General features: G+C 46.6%; 1 protein-coding gene across 2 annotated transcripts in view; it reads right to left on the bottom strand.

Annotated features, from left to right (window-relative positions):
- Positions 1–13,718, bottom strand: part of LOC105022087 (beta-galactoside alpha-2,6-sialyltransferase 2) — a 23,792-nt gene extending 10,074 nt beyond the window's left edge. For both annotated transcript variants that reach the window (XR_004575162.1, XM_034289793.1), the window contains exon 1: positions 13,495–13,718. The gene's annotated coding sequence lies outside the window, so the exon portion shown is untranslated. The remainder of the gene's footprint in view (positions 1–13,494) is intronic.

Here is a 13,718-nt window from a genome sequence, read left to right as displayed (position 1 = left end):
CATACAGTGGGGAGAACAAGTATTTGAAACACTGCTGATTTTGCAGGTTTTCCCACTTACAAAGCATGTAGAAATCTGTAATTTTTATCATAGGTACTCTTTAACTGTGAGTGACGGAATTTAAAACAAAAATCCAGAAAATCACATTGTAGCCAGAATTCTTATTGGTTGGTAGGTGATTAAATACTTGTCATGTAATAAAATGCAAATTTATTATTTAAAAATCATACAATGTGATTTTCTGGATTTTTGTTTTAGATTCCGTCTCTCACAGTTGAAGTGTACCTATGATAAAAATGACAGACCTTTAAATGCTTTGTAAGTAGGAAAACCTGAAAAATCATAAACATATGAAATGTTGAAACAGAGAAATGTTATTGTTTCTTGAAAAAGATATGCCCACTTTGAAGTTGATGCCAGCAACACGTTTAAAAAAAGACTGGAAAAGTTGTAACGCTAAAAAACCAAAACCTGGAAAATCTCACAACAAATGAGGGTCAGTTAGCAAAAGATCAGTAACACGATTGGGTATTAAAAGATCAATCCAGAGAGGGTGAGTCTGTCAGAAGTGAGGATGGGTTCAACACTCAGTGAAAGACTGCACGGGCAAATAATGCAACAATTGAAGAATAATGTTTCTCAGCGTAAAATTGCAAAGAGTTCGGGGACCTCAAATGTATGCAAGGGACAAGGCTGAAAACCAATATTGGGTGGCATTGATCTTCGGGACCTCAGGCAGCACTGCATTAAAAACAGGTATGTTTCTATAGTAGAAATCACTGTATGGGCTCATGAACGCTTCTGAAAACCACTGTCTGTGAACACAGTACATCGCTGCATCCACAAATGCAAGTTATAAAATCTAGCATGCAATGAAGAAACCTTATATTAACAAGATCCAGAACCGCCACCACCTTCTCTGGGCCCAAGCTAATTTAAGATGGACAAAGTGACACAACGGTGCACAGGTGGGGACCCAAATGCGGACACAGAGGCAGAGGAGGGCGGTCCAAAGTATTTATTGAACAACCAGGCAGTGGGCAGGCTCGTAGTGGTGGACAGGCAGTGTTCGTTGTCGGGCGGTCGGATGGTCGAAGGTACAGGAGAGGGCAGGCAGGCTCGTGGTGGGGGACAGGCAGTGTTCGTTGTCGGGCGGTCGGATGGTCGAAGGTACAGGAGAGGGCAGGCAGGCTCGTGGTGGGGGACAGGCAGTGTTCGTTGTCGGGCGGTCGGATGGTCGAAGGTACAGGAGAGGGCAGGCAGACTCGTGGTGGGGGACAGGCAAGGGTCGTAACCGGGGAATAGAAGGACAGGTAGACTGGCTGATGAACACATAGAACGCTGGAAACGACTGTACGGGACAAGACGATCTGGCAACTGCCAAACAGAGAACAGGGTTTAAGTACACAGGGCTAATAGGGAACCGGGGACACCTGGTGATGGGCGGGGACAAAACAACAGGTGAAACACATCAGGGTGTGACACAAAGGTAAAGTGGGAAACTGCCCTGTGGTCTGACAAATCAAAATATTAAATTATTTAGGGACTCATGGATGCTGCATCCCCCGACTAAAGAGGAGAGGGCCCATCCATTTTATCAGCGCACCGTTCAAAGTCCAGCATCCATGATGGTATGGGGGTGTATTAGTGCACATGGCATAAATGACTTGCACATCTGTTAAGGCACCATTAATGCTGAACAATATATACAGGTTTTGGAGCAACATATGCCTCCATCCAGACATCTTTTTCAGGGAAGGCCATGCTTATTAAGGAAATGTCAAAACACATTCTGCACATATTGCAAAAGCTTGGCTCCATTGTAAAAAAGTGTCTTGATGCTAAACTGCCCTGCAGTCCAGACCTGTCACCCACTGAAAACATTTGGCGCATTATGAAACGAAAAATACAACAAAGGAGACCCCAAACTGAACAGCTATATCAAATCCCATATCCAGCAAGAATGTGAAAATATTTCACTTTCAGCACTACAGCAGTTGGTCTCCTCAGTTCCCAAATGCTTACAGAATATTGTTAAAAGAAGTGGTGATGCAACACAGTGGTAAAAATGCCCCTGTCCCCACTTATTTTGAAACGTGTTGCTGGCATCAAATTCAACATTTATTTTCCCAAAAACAATATAATTGTTCAGTTTCAACATTCAATATGCTGTCTTTGTACTATTTTCAATTAAATACAGGGATAAATTATTTGCACATCATTGGCATTTGGCATTGGCATTTATGCAGCATCCCAACTTTTTGGAAACAGAGTTGTAATAAGATTGGATGGTAAGTACTTGGAGACGAAGCAAACCTGATTAACTACGTAAACAGCTTCAAAGTAGGAAAATGTCTTTGGTTTTTATTAATTAAGTATGAATAGCAATGTCTCCATAAAGGGAAGTTTTCACAGCAAATAAAGTATTTAAAAGGAAAGCATTTTTAGAATTATCAGCTTTTGGTGATTCACGTCTGCTATCAAGCAAGAATGAGTATATTCAGCTAATCAGTGTGCAGAGCACATGCAGCCAAAAGCCCACCTATATGTTAAGTATAGAAACTCTTATTACTAATGAAACTTTGGTTTTTGTAAAGGCTGAAATCAAGACGAATCATGACAGATCTTGAAATAAACTGTCAGTGCCTTATTTTATAGACTATCAGTGTTTTCCATCAATCTACACACAATACCGCAAATTAAATTGATTGGACGTGATTTAGAAAGGCACACGAGTCTACATAAAAAGTGCATGTCAGCAATAACCAAGCCGTGGAATCCTAGGATCTGTCCATAGTTCTGCATCACTAAATTATTTGAGGCATCTGGGGAAGAATGCATCTGGGGAAGGAAAAAATTGCTAAAGCATTGAAAATTCTCAAGAACACAGCGGGCTCAATCAGTGTGAAATGGAAAAAGTTTGAAACAACCAAGACCCTCATTAAAGCTGGCTGTTCAGCCAAAACTAGTAATGGGCAAAGGGCCTTGGTCAAGGCGAGAAACCATTCTACAGCACTATCAATCAGGCCTTTATGGTAAAGTGGCTAGACAGAAGCCAATCGCCAGTAAAAGATATGACATGCCACCTGATTCTGAGAGCATGAAAAAAAAAAAGATTCTCTGGTTGGTTCATAGTGCCTAATGTCAAGCATGGTGGTGGCAGCATCATGCGCTGGGGCTAATTATTTTCAGTGGAAACAGGATCTGGTTGGGATTGCGGGGGAAAAAAACATCTGCAATTATTAAGAGATCTACAGAAAAGCCAAGTTAACCACCAAAGGCAATGTTGAAACCTTGGCTGTGCCACTTCCTGACGTGTAGCTGGAAACTCCACGGATGATGCATATTGTTGCTGTAGTCAGATAGGACTGTGGATTCCTCTTCAAAGGCATAGTACATTGCAGGGCTGGGCCAGGCAGGTAACCACCCAGCCAATGCCTTTGTGCCCCAACAAAACATCTTCAAAGGGTCTTCCATCTCCTTCAGTGAGCTGGTGCAGTGGAAGGCTAAACAGAAATATTAATCTCGATCAGCATTGGGAATTCTATGTCTGCCTGCAGACACTGTCAATGGGGCCCAGAAAGGAAAAACACGACTGGAAGGGGAAGGGGGCAGCGAAAGAGAAAATAGCAAAGACAAATTGATATTCTGCTGGCAGTATTAGGTGGAGAGAGACAGAGAGAGATCTTTGTTCGATTCAATTGTGCTTGAGCTAGTCTCTAAAGCAGGATTTAAGTAGAATTAAGAGTGGCATGGGAAAAAATCTAGCTTGTGAAGCCTTGTTTTTAGCCAACAACACTGTGAATGAAATCTGTACTGGCATCTCTACTGACACCGACTATATATCCACCACAACAAAGCCTCGTGGACAGCATGGAAAGCTGACTGGCCAAAACGGATCCGTATTCCACAACAACATCCCGCCCACACTAAGGACAAACAGGTCAGAGGTCATGTGCTTGTCCCAAATCAGAGACAATCTTTCCCCAGGATGAACCTGACTGGCCCGCTGCTTTCTCTCCAAGCAGCTACTAACAAATCCCTACACCCCTGGGGGGTGACATGGGTGGAAACAAGCATGATTTAGCTGCCTGTGCGTCGTATTGTCACAACACCCTGAAACAATGAGACGCTAAATTCAGTACATGATCTAAGTCAACACACACACACTCTCTCCCCAGGGTGTTTGTGATAAATATTGCCAAGTTGTGCCATCTGTAAGAACAACCTTTAGCCAGTGTATATTGCCAATATCACACCCTGACATGTTTAAATATTTGCTGTACATGCAGTATACATACAGTATATACTTCAGGGGTTAGGGGCTTGGCGGCTATGGAACTCAGACTGGATTCATTCTGTCATTCTGCCTTGCGTTTTCTTGCTGGTGCAGATTTTTGCACACATCTTCGTCTTCTAAAGTAGCATAGCCAGTTCAGCCAGGAAACCAGAGTGGTAATTGGTCAGTGCTGCATCGGCTGACGTCGGATCGCTCCTATCAAAATATCAGAATTTACACCCGTTTATTTAATCAGCAGGTTACTCACTCAGTCTGATATGATGATGGTTATACTAGCACCCGGGTGCAAATCCACCCAACACCTGAGCCTCCACCTGTTTGGTTTTGTGTTTCCTCTGTTCAGGGGGGGGGGGGGGGTGTCAGCACAGCATACCTCACTCATTGCCTATGGGGATTGCTATTAATAATATTACAGTTATTTTATTGTGGGTAGTATCGCATACATGATCACGTGATGGAAGTGAGTTACCCCAGAGGAGCAGAACCTAAACGCCAAGACATTGCATGTACATTGCTGTGCATAGTTGTCCAATAAATGGTTTAACGAACACTTCAGCTGGCTGGGATTCACTGACCTTGAGAAAGCAGTCATGCAGAAACCGGAGTACCTAACCTAAAAAAAGCTTTCTTCTTAATGTGTGTTTTAGAGGTCAGCCGCGAAACAGACATTGGCCGTGGATTACCTTGTATAAATAAAGAATATTGCTTAAAACAAGCTTGCGGTTCCCACCGTATACACCATCAGAGACAAAGCAGATATTATACCCTGTGGTAGATAGGCAACAGATAGGGATCTTCAGCTCTGGTCTGGTTGGGATCTGAACCGACCGCTGGCCCTCTTCACACAGCAGCTGGTCTAACAATAGACCAAAGGCGGTGTTTGGCACTCAGCCCCCTGGTTTCCCTCGCAGTACACACGTGTGCACTCCATCCATCCATCCATCCATCGCTCTCAAACAAACAAACAAAACAAAAAAACTAGCCCGCAAACCCACAAAAACCACAGACACCACCAACAGCACCGGGAGGTTTCCCCATCATTCAATCAATCAAATGTGTTTATAAAGCCCTTTTTACAACAGCAGTTGTCACAAAGTGCTTTTACAGAGCCCCAAGGAGCAAACAACAGTAGTGTTGAATTTCAGTGACTAGGGAAAAACTCCCTAAGAAGGCTGAATTTTAGGAAGAAACCTAGAGAGGACCCAGGCTCAGAGGGGTGACCAGTCCTCTTCTGGCTGAGCCAGGTGAGATATTAAGACTCCAATTGGAATAATTAATAAATGCATGTGGGCTAAATCCAGAGTCTATTTAAATTTAGACTAGGTCAGAAGTATGACCAGATGGACAAGGACAGGGACAGCAACGGGCCCCCCAAACCAGGTACTCCACAGGTGTGGACCAGGACCTCATGGGGAACTTAGTGGGGAAGGTGAACTGACCCAATCCCCCAGCACAATAGTATAGCAGCATAAGACCTTGGAACTGAGACTGGGGGATCCGGCGACACTGTGGCCCTACCCGGAATAGGCCAGTGTCAGCCCTATCCCTAACAGGCAGCCAGTGTAAGGACGCTAGTACAGGAGTAATGTGTTCAATTTTGTTTGTCCTACTTAGGATTCTAGCAGCCGTGTGCAGCAATAATTGAAGTTCATTTATTGATTTGTCAGGGTAACCGGAAAGAAGAGCATTGCAGTATTTTTGCAATGTTTCAAAGATGAAAAGAAGTAACTCAAGACATATTTTATGTGTTCATCAAAGGAGAGGTCAGGGTCAAGGGTAACGCCAAGGTTTCTTACAGTTTTTTGGGATACAACTATGCAGCAATCGAGGTTCACAGTGAGATCTGCTAACAACGTTCTTTGTATTTTGGGTCCTAAAACAAGCATTTCTGTTTTTCTTGAGTTTAAGAGCAAGAAGCTCTCTGTCATCCACTTCCTAATATCTGAAACGCATGCTTACAAAGTAGCTAATTTTGGGGCTTCTCCATGCTTTCTTTGAAATATATAACTGTGTGTCATCAGCATAACAGTGAAAATTTACATTGTGATTTCGGATTACATCGCCCAGAGGCAGCATATATAGTGAGAACAATAATGGGCCCAGAACCGAGCCTTGAGGAACACCAAAGCATACCTTTGACTTGTCAGAGGATATTCCATCCACACTAACAAACTTATCTTTCAGATAAATAAGATTTAAACCAGGCTAGAACATAGTCCACATAGCCCAATATGGGTTTCCAGTCTCTCTAAGAGAAGGGAGTGATCAATAGTGTCAAAAGCAGCATTCCGATCAAGAAGCAACAGGACGGATGCGGAACCTTTGTCTGAGGCCATTAGAAGGTTATTTGTTACCTTCACGAATGCAGTCTCAGAACTATGATGGGATCTGAAACCAGACTGGAGCATTTCATAAATGTTATTTGTCTTCAGGAAGGCATTTGGTTGTTGGGAAACACATTTTTCTACGATTTTTGAGAGGAAGGGGAGGTTCGATATTGGCCTTTAATTGTTTAATATGTCGGGATCCAGTAGATTTGTTCCCGCTATTTTTAGTGAGTTTGGTACACATCCGGAGGAAAGGGAGAAATGTATTATGTTCCCCATGAAGAGAGGATTTCGGAAGACATTAAATTAATTCTGGGCGGCCATAAAATTATTTAATTCACGTGACACCAACCTTACAGGGGTTGGAGGTCTTCTGTTCAGGACTTTTTTTTTGCTTTACTGAACAGAAAAGTGGTGGTATAGGAGCTAGAGTTTGCTGAAAGGGGGATTCAAATCCATGCAGTTGCTGCAGTAGTTCCTGTGCACCAGAGGCAGGAACTTTGACTGCTGGACCACACTAGGGCACACGGACACCGACATCTAACGTCAGCATGAAAACAGCAGGCTTCCGTGTTGGTTTTTAAAGCTTTAGACAATAGCAGGAATCAGCAGTTCAGGCAATCACAAAGCATCATCCCTGTCCCCGTTTCCATAAAATGCTGAGACGGTAGAAAAGAAAGCAACTCTCCCAAATCACAGACACAAACTGACCATCTAGGATATTCAAGTTACAGTTTGAACCATGTTATTACCCTGTAGAGTGTTGGTTTACGTGAAGCATTTTGGGCTCTGATTGGGTACAACAGTTACTAAGCTCATTCTCTTTCATTCACTATATTTATCAATAATCAATGGGCATTAACCATCCATCCATCTTCTACCGCTTATCCGGGGCCGGGTCGCGGGGGCAGCAGTCTAAGCAGGGATGCCCAGACTTCCCTCTCCCCAGACACTTCCTCTAGCTCTTCCGGGGGGACACCGAGGCGTTCCCAGGCCAGCCGGGAGACATAGTCCCTCCAGCGTGTCCTAGGTCTTCCCCGGGGTCTCCTCCCGGTGGGATGGGACCGGAACACCTTCCCAGGAAGGCGTTCCGGAGGCATCCGAAAAAGATGCCCAAGCCACCTCAGCTGACCCCTCTCGATGTGGAGGAGCAACGGCTCTACTCTGAGCTCCTCCCGGGTGACCGAGCTTCTCACCCTATCTCTAAGGGATCGCCCAGCCACCCTGCGGAGAAAACTCATTTCGGCCGCCTGTATCCGGGATCTTGTCCTTTCGGTCATGACCCAAAGCTCATGACCATAGGTGAGAGTAGGAACGTAGATTGACTGGTAAATCGAGAGCTTCGCCTTGCGGCTCAGCTCTTTCTTCACCACGACAGACCGATACATCGACTGCATTACTGCAGAAGCTGCACCGATCCGTCTGTCAATCTCCCGTTCCATCCTTCCCTCACTCGTGAACAAGACCCCTAGACCCCTCCAAGAACTGCCACCTTAACGTGGTGGAGGGGTTTGAGTACCCGAGTGACCCTAGGAGCTATGTTGTCTGGGGCTATATGCCCCTGGTAGGGTCTCCCAAGGCAAACAGGTCTTAGGCGACGGGTCAGACTAAGAGCGGTTCAAAACCCCTTAATGAAGAATAAAATTGAGTACCGTGACGTCGCCCGGTATGGCGCAGCCGGGGCCCCACCCCGGAGCCAGGCCCGGGGTTGGGGCTCGAATGCGAGCGCCTGGTGGCCGGGCCTTCCCCCATGGGGCCCGGCCGGGCTCAGCCCGAACGGGTGACGTGGGGCCGCCCTCCCGTGGGCTCACCACCCACAGGAGGGACCATAAGGGGCCGGTGCAAAGAGGATCGGGCGGCAGTCGAAGGCAGGGGCCTAGACAACCCGATCTCTGGACACAGAAACTGGCTCTAGGGACGTGGAATGTCACCTCGCTGGCGGGGAAGGAGCCTGAGTTAGTGCGTGAGGTTGAGAGGTTCCGATTAGAGGTAGTCGGGATCACCTCTACGCACGGCTTGGGCTCTGGAACCACACTCCTTGAGAGAGGATGGACTCTTCACCACTCTGGAGTTGCCCATGGTGAGAGGCGGCGGGCTGGTGTGGGTTTGCTCATAGCTCCCCAGCTCTGCCGCCATGTGTTGGAGTTTACCCCGGTGAACGAGAGGGTCGTTTCCCTGCGCCTACGGGTCGGGGATAGGTCTCTCACTGTTGTTTGTGCCTACGGGCCGAACCGCAGTGCAGAGTACCCGACCTTCTTGGAGTCTCTGGGAGGGGTGCTGGAAAGTGCTCCGACTGGGGACTCTATTGTTCTACTGGGGGACTTCAACGCCCACGTGGGCAACGACAGTGACACCTGGAGGGGCGTGATTGGGAGGAACGGCCCCCCTGATCTGAACCCGAGTGGTGTTCAGTTATTGGACTTCTGTGCTAGTCACAGTTTGTCCATAACGAACACCATGTTCAAGCATAAGGGTGTCCATCAGTGCACGTGGCACCAGGACACCCTAGGCCGCAGGTCGATGATCGACTTTGTTGTCGTCTCATCTGACCTGCGGCCGTATGTCTTGGACACTCGGGTGAAGAGAGGGGCGGAGCTGTCAACTGATCACCACCTGGTGGTGAGTTGGATCCGATGGTGGGGGAGGAAGCTGGACAGACTCGGCAGGCCCAAGCGTACTGTAAGGGTCTGCTGGGAACGTCTGGCCGAGTCTCCTGTCAGAGAGATCTTTAACTCCCACCTCCGGCAGAGCTTCGACTGGATCCCGAGGGAGGTTGGAGATATTGAGTCCGAGTGGACCATGTTCTCCACCGCCATTGTCGAAGCGGCCGCTCGGAGCTGTGGCCGTAAGGTCTCCGGTGCCTGTCGAGGCGGCAATCCCCGAACCCGGTGGTGGACACCGGAAGTAAGGGATGCCGTCAAGCTGAAGAAGGAGTCCTATCAGGCCTGGTTGGCTTGTGGGACTCCTGAGGCAGCTGACGGGTACCGACAGGCCAAGCGGGCTGCAGCCCGGGTGGTTGTGGAGGCAAAAACTCGGGCCTGGGAGGAGTTCGGTGAGGCCATGGAGAAGGACTATCGGCTGGCCTCGAAGAGATTCTGGCAAACCATCCGGCGCCTCAGGAGAGGGAAACAGTGCCCTACCAACGCTGTTTACAGTAGAGGTGGGCAGCTGTTGACCTCAACTGAGGATGTCGTCGGGCGGTGGAAGGAGTACTTCGAGGATCTCCTCAATCCCGCTGACATGTCTTCCATTGAGGAAGCAGAGGATGAGGGCTCAGTGGTGGACTCGTCCATCACCCGGGCTGAAGTCACAGAGGTGGTCAAGAAACTCCTCGGTGGCAAGGCACCGGGGGTGGATGAGATCCGCCCTGAGTACCTCAAGTCTCTGGATGTTGTGGGGCTGTCTTGGTTGACACGCCTGTGCAACATCGCGTGGCGGTCGGGGACAGTGCCTCTGGGATGGCAGACCGGGGTGGTGGTCCCTCTTTTTAAGAAGGGGGACCGGAGGGTGTGTTCCAACTATAGGGGGATCACACTTCTCAGCCTCCCCGGGAAAGTCTATGCCAGGGTTCTGGAGAGGAGAATACGGCCGATAGTAGAACCTCGGATTCAGGAGGAACAGTGTGGTTTTCGTCCGGGCCGTGGAACACTGGACCAGCTCTATACCCTCTACGGGGTGTTGGAGGGTTCATGGGAGTTTGCCCAACCAATCCACATGTGTTTTGTGGATTTGGAGAAGGCATTCGACTGTGTCCCTCGCGGCATCTTGTGGAGGGTGCTTGGGGAATATGGGGTCCTGGGTCCTTTGCTAAGGGCTGTCAGGTCCCTATACAACCGAAGCAGGAGCTTGGTCCGCATTGCCGGCAGTAAGTCAGACTTGTTCCCAGTGCATGTTGGACTCCGGCAGGGCTGCCCTTTGTCACCGGTTCTGTTTGTAATTTTTATGGACAGAATTTCTAGGCGCAGCCAGGGGCCGGAGGGTGTCAGGTTTGGGGACCACACGATTTCGTCTCTGCTCTTTGCAGATGATGTTGTCGTGTTGGCCCCTTCTAACCAGGACCTTCAGCATGCACTGGGACGGTTTGCAGCCGAGTGTGAAGCGGTGGGGATGAAAATCAGTACCTCCAAATCCGAGGCCATGGTCCTCAGTCGGAAAAGGGTGGCTTGCCCACTTCAGGTTGGTGGAGAGTGCCTGCCTCAAGTGGAGGAGTTTAAGTATCTAGGGGTCTTGTTCACGAGTGAGGGAAGGAGCATTAACCATTAAGTTAAAATGTTTGAACCAACTCAAGATTGACAAAATAAAAATGTGTGTACAAAGTGAGTCACATCACATGGGCCGCTAATGATCAAGTCCAACTCCCGTGACCTAGTCCTGATGCTATCCCATTCAAACAGTCTGCCTCAGATCTCACCTTCTTCATAGATACAGAATTGCTTTCTCGTCATGTGTGGACTGGTTTTACCTGGTATCAGCTTTTATCAAGGAGCTTTGTGTCTAGTTCTTGAATGATAAGGAACAGCAGGACATCAGCCTTTCCATGCTGCTGGCTTTAGGTAGAAAAACACAGGTTATCAATTTGTCATGAATCTTGTTTTGGGGTCAACCTTTGCAGTATCCTACACAAATGGAAATTCTGGTTTTCAGGGGAAAACTAGGAAAAGGGTGGTCCAGCTTATGCTTTGGTAAAGGCAATACGCCCCCTTCAGATTTACTGATTGTTCGAACATTGCAGAAGAAAAAAAGAAAAAACATTCTGGAAAAGGTTCTCATCAAGCATTTGTGAGAAACGCACTTGATAAGGCGCAATGAGCTAATACTAATCGATTGCTTACCTCAATGTTGAGGACTGATTTGACATTTTAAATGGGGAAGATGCTCAGAGAAAATGTTTACCAGGGCAAGTGGTTGATGTCATGGTACATAAGCTCCACCCTCGTCAATTACAATCATAATTTCTACATTCTGGGCAGGGCTGCCACGAAACAGCCTGCAGACCAGCCCAAAACCAAACAATTCTAAACCCATTCCTAAAGGCATGTTTGTGAAAAAGGGGAGATTTTAGGACAGTGCAGATGCCTCAGAGCGGACTGGAAGGCTGCTTGTGTTTCTGGCTGTCTGTTTGGCTTTAGCGCCTCGACACAGCTGCCGTCAAGTACATATTTTCAGTTCTGAGGTAGAATATCGAGCTTGACAGGTAATGGTTGTTGGGCCCTGAGATAAAACACAGCAGGTTTTACATTACATTTGTAGACTTGTACGTGTCAGATAATATCTTTGAGTGTTTGCACAATGTTATTTCCCCAATCTGAAGTTTAAATTGGAATTATAAAAGGAAATTAAACAAAGAAAAAAAAAGTGTCCAGAGTATTAGCAGTGTAATAAATATTGATTACAATCAAACCCTCTGTAGGCAATATGTTCCTTCTATTAAATTTTTTCACATCTCTTCTGGGGTTTCATGTGAGTATCCTACTCAATGAATCACTGGAGAAAAACAGTTCCTTTCTTGATAGGTATTTAATTTAAATAGTTCAATAACACTTCTGTAGTATTCTTGCAGTTTATGTTCATAAGATTTGATCCTCATTGCGGCTGACCCCAACATCCTAACCAGGCAGCCTCCAGGACCGGTTCACTTCATGTGACAATGAACAGCATATTTCGTGGTAATTAGAGCCTACTGCCAGAAGATGATGAATATCAGACAGTGGCGCTATTGCACTCCAGAAGGGCTCTAATTTACTGCACAAATCGCCCTCTATAGAGGGGTGTCTACACCATGTTTTTTTTATTGTGATGAGAAAAATAGGTAGAACCAGACCCCTGAGTAAGGGGTTGATTTGAGATAAACAAATCTGTGTGGGATGAATGAAAACAGTGTCAGGCAGGTGATGGGGGTTTACAGACACACACGCACACACACATGCGCGCACACACAGCTGCCATTTGTCTCAAAGTGAAGCCCACAAGGGAGGGGCCAGGTCGTTCCCCACACCAGATGTTCACAGATGTCCAGCGGAGACATCGCGACCGTGAGAGGTGGATGAGCTATAGACAGATCTGGGGCCAGTGGCCGTAGTCTATGGTCAGGTGGTACATAGAGAAACTGACCCGGAGAGTCAGGCCACTGGGACTGGCACAGACTGGTGTTGGAGGAAGCCCAGAGAAGGGCTATGGGACTGTGATCGGTCATCCTCAGCCTACCTATCAACTGGTCGGCACTCTGGCCACACAGCACTCTCCATCCACCTCAAACCAAATGATATCACAGCGGTAAAATGGTGAAGTGTCATGGACCCAGAAGCAATTAGGATGCAGAACTCAAATCTCCACAGAGGACTACATTTCTTTTGGATTATTTAAGATGTCAGAAACATTTGCACAAGATTAGTACACAACGTGTTTAGGAATTCTGTGCTGTAGCCTATTCTCTGACTTCTATTCAAATTGACTTAACGCTGATTAAAACTAAGCCTTCACGCATGGCAGCTCGTGTTGACTCAACAACCATCATTAGGTTTACAATGGAATTCAATTAACTGCAGGAATAATGACTGTTGTTACAAAATATTGTTAAATATTCCAATATTAGAAATTAAAAACAATATTTGAACCGAAAGCACATGAAAAATGCACACAAACGATAACACTTTATGCGGGCAACTTCGCAATTAAAGCAATAGTCATATCGTAATGAAAGTCACTAAGGTTTTTACCATTCTCGGTGTATGCTGTTCCTTGGCACAGTTTTAAACACATTGTAATATTCGTAATAAGCGTACCTCTCATCGCAGTCATTTAACTACCATAACCCATACACATCGATGACTGCGGAATAACACAGAAAAAAATGGTTAAATGCCTCACCTGCGCTATTCAAACGCAATTCATAACGACGAACATCTACATGTTTCCAGGTTTAGATTCGACATGCAAAGACTCAACGGAATGCACGCTGCTCCATCAAAGAGGCAAGTTGCAAGCGAACGGTATCTACTCCTAACATTCTCTGAAGTATTGAGAGTCAATACTGATCATCTTTGCTATTTAGTATGTGCAGGTCTTTTCTTTCCCTCTTTTTCTCAGTAAGA

This window comes from Esox lucius, chromosome 22 (genome assembly GCF_011004845.1).
Source record: "Esox lucius isolate fEsoLuc1 chromosome 22, fEsoLuc1.pri, whole genome shotgun sequence".
Classification (NCBI taxonomy): Eukaryota; Metazoa; Chordata; class Actinopteri; order Esociformes; family Esocidae; genus Esox; species Esox lucius.
This window is presented reverse-complemented; position numbering and strand designations above follow the sequence as displayed.